The 7,278-nt window shown below is 35.2% G+C and overlaps 1 protein-coding gene across 3 annotated transcripts in view; it reads right to left on the reverse strand.

Annotated features, from left to right (window-relative positions):
- The window catches only part of LOC106460025 (matrix metalloproteinase-21-like), a 53,923-nt gene extending 46,874 nt beyond the window's left edge, over positions 1 to 7,049 (reverse strand). Inside the window, exons 1-2 of one of the 3 annotated variants that reach the window (XM_022386636.1) lie at positions 4,393 to 7,049; positions 1,404 to 1,481 (exon numbers count right to left, since the gene is read on the reverse strand). The gene's annotated coding sequence lies outside the window, so the exon portion shown is untranslated. Of the gene's footprint in view, positions 1 to 1,403; positions 1,492 to 4,392 lie in introns of those variants that run through there. The other 2 variants (XM_022386633.1, XM_022386632.1) reach the window with 2 other exon arrangements.
- Between the last annotated feature and the right edge of the window lie 229 nt (positions 7,050 to 7,278).

Genomic DNA, 7,278 nt, shown 5'->3' on the forward strand with positions numbered 1-7,278 from the left:
CGGTTGAAAGTATTCACCCCTGATGTGTAACTGTAAACTTTGGTTCGGTTGAAAGTATTCACCCCTGATGTGTAACTGTAAACTTTGGTTCGGCTGAAAGTATTCACTCCTGATGTATAACTGTAAACTACAAGTAATCAGGAAAATCGTGCAAGCATATCGTACATTAAATTCAATGGATATTCGACACAATATAAATTATCCAAGGAAGCTTCTATACTATTGTGTTCCTTATAACACCTCTATAGCGCCCCCTTTCAGAATATACCCGCAGTAGATAAAGGAGTTTTTGGCCTTGAAAAGATTCTCGTGATACGAAAGCACAAGGAAGATATTATGACATGTAATGGATTTGAACTATGACCCCCCCCCTCTGGAAAAAAATATAATATTTTATATAAACGGTCAGTTTTTTGAATAAGACAAAATTTTAAACTAATATTTTCCTGTTTCCTCAAAAAGTTTATATTACAGTTTCTCGTGAATCAAAGTGTATAATAAAAAAGAGTAGCTACTCGTAAAAATCATTATTCAGTAATCGCCAATAACATTCTGTAGTGTATCAGACAAAGTACAGAATTTACAATGATGATTTTAAGAAAAAAAAACACATTTCATGGTTGTAGTTTTGGCAGAAGTGTTAAGATTATCCACAACTGTCTGTAATTTTGAACCATTAACCAGAAGGTAGTCAGTCAGCAGCACCTACCACCCGCGCTAAGTGATTGACTTTCACTCTTATAACACACCCACAACTTAAAGTGGAGTAAATATTTTTTTTTTTTACCGCACGAATTTGAACTCTTAACTCCACAGTTCTACTTCAGGGGAAATCCGCCCTCCAGTAATCGACTGGCGAAAATTAGTATCTATATAAATATAATTGTACTGTCTGTTGTAAATATCTATATAAATATAATAGTACTGTCTGTTGTATGTACATGTAACTACTTCGCAGGATGTGAATGGATATCCACCAAAATTGGTATGGAGGTTCATTGTGTCTATGTGGGGGGTACATACAAATTTTCAGTTTTGCGATTTGTATGGGCGTTTTTTTTTTACAATTACATATAAGGGACGCAACTTTTCATGTCCTAAGATAACTTTTCATTAATCATGAATTTACATAACTTCCGTCCAGGGGACGGGTAGTCCAGCTAGTATTACAATTTTTTGAAAATATATTTGTTTATTTTAGTATTGTATTTCATGAAATTCATTAGAAGTTTCCATTATTCACGTAGTTATCGCTTTTATTTTTTCACTACTGTATCGATGACTAAAAAATGTTTTCGTTATCAAAATAACGAAAAGTGAACCGATTATTTAAAGATTTGTTCTATATCACAGTTTAAAAGAAATGATTAATTCAATATCACAAAGATAATATTCGAACTTACTGTTTCATTCGTCTATTTAAGGTAACTAAGAAAAGCCGAAATTGGTGGGTTCAGTTCTTAATTTTATGGCTTTATTTCCTGGAAGTAAAACGTCACACATTAGGTAAAATCCAGTGTGAAGCATTTATTTTTCTTTTGTGAGTGTGTATAAAATACTCACGTTTTACGTGCTTGACATGACAGTAACAATATTCTAACTATGAAACTTCACCATTAATCACCTCTTTCTATATTTCGCATTTTTTCACCAAATTATTTTTTATGCGCACATTAAAGTGCACCTCAGTACCGCGTGGTGTCGCTGAAGTCTCCTGAAATAGTTTGGTTGTGGTTAAGCACAAAAGTACAAAATGGATTCTCTCTTCTCGCCACGAGTATTAAAACCCTATTTTTAGCGCGGTAATCTTGCAGACTTACCGCTGAGCCACGGGAAGACCTCTCGACATAAGCCATATTTTCAATTAACCTTTACCCACCTTTCCGATATAATGTCTCCGATTTTGATGAAATATATTTTTGTCACTGTAGATAAATGACCAAGTGGTTAGGGGTGCTCGACTCACAATCTGAGGGTCGCGGGATCGAATCATCGTCCCACCAAACGTGGTCGCCCTTTCAGCCGTAGGGGCGTTGGTAAAAGAGTAGCCCAATATTTGGCGATGGGGGGGGGGGGGGTGATGACTAGCTGTCTTTCACTGCTAAATTATGGACGGCTAGTGCAGATAACCCTCGTGTAGCTTTGGGCGAAATTCCAAACAAACCAAAAATCATTGAGAGATTCAGTGACATAATAGGGCTTTAAAACAACGTTAAGATTGTTTATCTGTCGCGAACTATCGATCTCTATACTAGAGTCTTTGGGGTGGAAACCGTAGAATGGAAGGTATTCACTAGAACTAGCGGTTCTCAATCTTCGGGTAGTCCGTGGAAAGATTGTATAATTAAGGAAATAAAGAGGCACCATAGTGCATAAAATCCAAAAATCCAGATACAAAAATCAGGTGGTCCGCGAAAATTGAAAAACTTTGACAATCACTACTCTAGACTGTCAAAGTTTCACTAAGGGTAGATTGTTTTAGAATTTCGCACATAGTTACACAATTACTATCTGCGTTATTCATAAATTTAAACTGATGGAGTAGAAGGAAGATAGCTAGTCAACAACAACTACGGTCCTAAAAGTGCGACTGTTTTTTGTTGTTGTTTTTTTTTGCGGTAATGGGACACGAACATTGGACCCCGTAGCTCCACATTCCGGCACTCTAACCACTGAGCTTAGCCCAGCTCGGAAAGGGGCTAAAAATTAAGTAAAACAAACAAAAAAGGGTTAACGCGGTTGAAAGTCCCAGTATACCGTTTGATTCTGAAACTGGCTATAAGAATGGAGCAAACAATATGATGTCACTATTGCATACGTCACTGATCACGTGATTTTACATCAGTCAAAATATAGAAAGTTGAATGCAAATAGAAGCATTTAGTTAAAGTAACTCAAGGGTGAATATGAGTGATAGTTGTTCAAAAATTGACAACAAAATCCTGGCCAACAAGCTGCTCGAAAAAATTCATTCGTCAAAGAGGTATTTGTAGAAGCAATAATGTAAGTAAAAATATTCTTTTTACTTGATTATTTTTATTACTTGCATAATTAATTATTGATAACATTTTAAGATCTGAAAATCTGGTCACCATAGCTATGTTAATTTTATTTGCTTAGACAGTTGCTATGGTAATCTCACATATAACACACACATTTATATTGAATAGATAAATACAGGAGAACATTCATAAGTCACTTTGGTTGAATATTAATAGTATTAATTATTATTATTTCTACTGTTACTGTATTACCAAAGTTAGATTCCAACTTTCCAACTGATGGCAGACCTGTAAATATGGTGTATATTTTTATACCAAAGTTATTATTTACGCACAATACGCCTAAAAATTACTCCAGGGGATTCATCAAGCGTAAAACGAAAAACTAATACAATGGGGATAGGCCTAACTATTGGCAAAAAACTTGGTATACAATCTACTGCTTTGCGAAGTGTGATAATAATTTTTTTACTGTTAAATACAATTATTAAACACTTAAAACCGTATTTATTTCTTAGAATTACCCCAATTTTAAAGTGCATTTTGTTTTTTAACTGGAAATTAATTTATTTTAGGGTGTAGGCCTTGCTGGCTTCCGATACCCAACTTTTGAAAGTATTACTTGACCTACTACCCACACAAATCCTAGTTTACATATATATAATTATTACTATTATACTTATTATGTAATTACAACTTTACAGTAGGTTCGAGCTTGAAATGTTATATTCATATCTTACACTTTATTTGGTACCTTATTATCATAAGACAGTTTAAGTTTTTCATGTAACTCAAACTCTTCTGTTTAACTCACATTTGTAGCTTCATACAAGTGAAACAGTTATTGGATGATTTTTATTTAATAGCAAAGCATTTCATTTATACCCACACGAAATGGTGTACTCCTAGAAAAAAACCCCTCAAAAACACGTACCTGCAGATATTCCAAATCCCACGCAATAGGCCTTGAGTTCACATTCTCACAATTAAGTACAAAAATCTCACGCAAAACCAGAGAAACACTTAAACTTTTTCATTCTGCGAAAAAGATCAAACCATGCTGAAACAGAAATGGTTGCTTATTCATGAATTTTTTTAGATCGTCAAGATAATTAACGCTAATTGTGTCTCGAAATGCACCAAACCGCCTCTATTTCCAACATTCTCCAAGGAACATCTCCCCCTCATGGCGCGTAGGGTTTTGTACACATCCGACTCTCAATACTTTCTGAACCCTGCCATCTATGCACCTGCCACTGTATGGCCTATAAAAATGGAAAATACGAAGCTACACGTCTAGAAATAAAACATTAATTATAATTTTTTGTTTGATTCAAGGTCACAATGACGGAATGTTGCACACGTTCTTACAGTTTAAACTTAGCCATACCTTCAGAGGATTGTTTAGCTGGCCCACACAACTTCTCTGCATCATGGACCACGTCCAAGAGATTATCAGACGAGATTTTGTATCTATGACAGATAGAGGTCATGATAAAATATAAATAACAAGAAAAAAAATTTTACTCTGCTTCTTTTTAATATTTTCTTCCTCAATTTGTACATAATTCCGGTCAGTATTTTATCTTATTAAACCAGTTCAGTAGTTTAATAATTTCATTTGTTAATTGTATTACGAAGAAATTAGACAAAACAGGATTTATTAAAACAATGCTGATAAAATAACAGAGATGAAAAGAATCTTTTAGCAGTATTGTTGGATACGATTTTGTACATCAAAACGTATGTGTAGTAGGTTATTGTTACATTTAGTAAAAAAAAGTAATGAAAATTATAATTCTCAAAAATATTACTACAATGTATTCATTTGATGTAGTGCTAAATTTTATAGTGTCGGAGCTCTACTAAACTTTCTAGCATACGTGTGATGTCGTTAGCAGATGACAGAATTCATATTCAAAACCTAATTTCCATTGCTAGAATACAAGTGCTTGAACGTTGTTCCGGATCGCTCCTGCAGCACCAAAACCTTGGCTGTATTATATTTTAATAATAGCGCTCACCAATAGACGCAACTGTTTATTTGTGGATTTATTTTCATCTTCAAAACGCGAATTTCGGCGAAGGAACGATGACATAAAGGCCTAATCCGTTCCTTGATTCGTTACTTCTGTTGCAGAAGTTTCGCTGTATTTCCAACTCATAAGTTCTGCTTGAAAGAGCGAAGAAAATAAATAAAGTAGGCCTAATGTAGTAATGGAATGTAAGCAGTTTGTTTGGTTTCATATATAGTCCTTTATTCACCACTAATAACCTAAAATACTTTAGAGTGATAGGTAGCATGTGAGAGTGTGTTTTTAAGCTAGAACTATAGAAATTTTTTTGTTAAAGCTGTATTAAATTCTCATTGTATTTGAGAGTCCCCCCAAAAAAATCAGTTTAGGTGAGTCACTTTAACCTATTTTTAGTCTTCCTTTAAGCCATAAGTTGATATATTAAACAAGATGGAAGAAGTCAATTACCTATTGAACATCTTAGTGCTAGTTGTAAACGGTTAAACATTGGAGAAGACATTAAAAGGATGTAACGATCAATACCAGCTCATCACACAAGACAGTAGTTTTGGAAAGTAGGGTTAGCCTTTAAATGATGCGTTTCCACCTTAGATTAACTTAGACCACAAGTTGTTCTAATTCAGTGTTTCTCTCGTTGCTTTATCCGTTTCAACGTTTAGAAATATTGTGTTTTCCTTGTCACTACAAACGTTGCAAAATGACTGAATTAAATGTAAAACATATTTTGTTCACATTTTAATAAACTTTTACCATGACTAGATGAGAACTACAGCTCTAAGTAAAATAGGTTCTCATCAGCACAACTACAGGTCAGTGTTGAAGGATGTTCACAGTGGTTCTATATTTGGTGCGTGTACCAATTACAGTTGTAGTTCTTGTCAGTCCAGCTACAGATCAGTGTTGAAGGATGTTCACAGTGGTTCTATATTTGGTGCGTACCTACACCAATGACAGTTGTAGTTCTTGTCAGTCCATTTACAGGTTAATGTTGAAGGATGTTCACAGTGGTTCTATATTTGGTGCGTACCTACACCAATGACAGTTGCAGTTCTTGTCAGTTCAGCTACAGGTTAGTGTTGAAGGATGTTCACAGTGGTTCTATATTTGGTGCGTACACCAATGACAGTTGTTTTGTTTGTTATTCGTATATGCTGAACGGTAGCTATATTGTTTTTTTTTGATTTTATTAATCACCTTGTTTAACTTTCACTGTCATAATATCCTGCGTGACCATATTTTTACACACTGCTAGTAACAGATTCATGAGGCGGAAAACGTAATCTAATGATGAATGATATAACCACAGGAGTGACGAACAACAACGTATTTATTGAACGTTGACAGTAAAAGCAAAACTATTCTGTGATTGGATTTTGCAGCACATTGCTACTGTATAAGCTGGTGTATGAAAGTATGCAGGTGTGGGTTCAGCACAATTTTACCTATGAATGATTTTGTTTGATTATTGTAAAGCACAAACCTACATAATGGACCATCTGTGCTCTTCCCACCACAGGTATCGAAACCCAATTTATTTGCGTCATAACTACCAATAAAAAGCAAAATGACTTGAAATTTGTCTTCCTCAATCTATGTGCCCCTATGAAAAGAAACTGCTCGCAACAGTCTTCCTACGCAGTTCCATTGCATATTATTCCTGCACGTTCCAGTGCATAATCCTCTTGCGCAGTTCCAGTGCATATTCCTTCTGCGCAGTTCCAGTGCATGATCTCTCTGCGCAGTTCCAGTGTATATTACTCCTACGCAGTTCCATTGCATATTATTCCTGCACGTTCCAGTGCATAATCCTCCTGCGCAGTTCCAGTGCATATTCTTCCTGCGTTGCCAACATTTAAGTGGGACACAAAGATCGTATTGCATACCTGTCAACAAATTACTTGCAAAATAAAGAAGAACTTGTAGTGTAATTAACGCCGTTTAACAACAAACAGCTTTAGTTTTTCTTACTCTCTTGAGTGACTTTCGCGTTTCTTGTTGAAGTCATTCTAGAACATACGCGCTACACTACTACTGATGACATCACATAAAGTGCGCTCGTGGGTCCACCTGCAGGAATGCTGGAGAAAACTCATCCAAGGAAAATGTCCATAAGACGTGTAATAACGTATAGTTAACAGTTATTATATTGACTACAATTTTAATAAGTTAGACGGGTTTAATGTTAGATTTGAAATGTACTCACGATTAAGGACAATCCCGGCTTAAATTCCATTGTAGGT

Source organism: Limulus polyphemus, unplaced genomic scaffold (assembly GCF_000517525.1).
Source record: "Limulus polyphemus unplaced genomic scaffold, Limulus_polyphemus-2.1.2 Scaffold695, whole genome shotgun sequence".
Taxonomy (NCBI): Eukaryota; Metazoa; Arthropoda; class Merostomata; order Xiphosura; family Limulidae; genus Limulus; species Limulus polyphemus.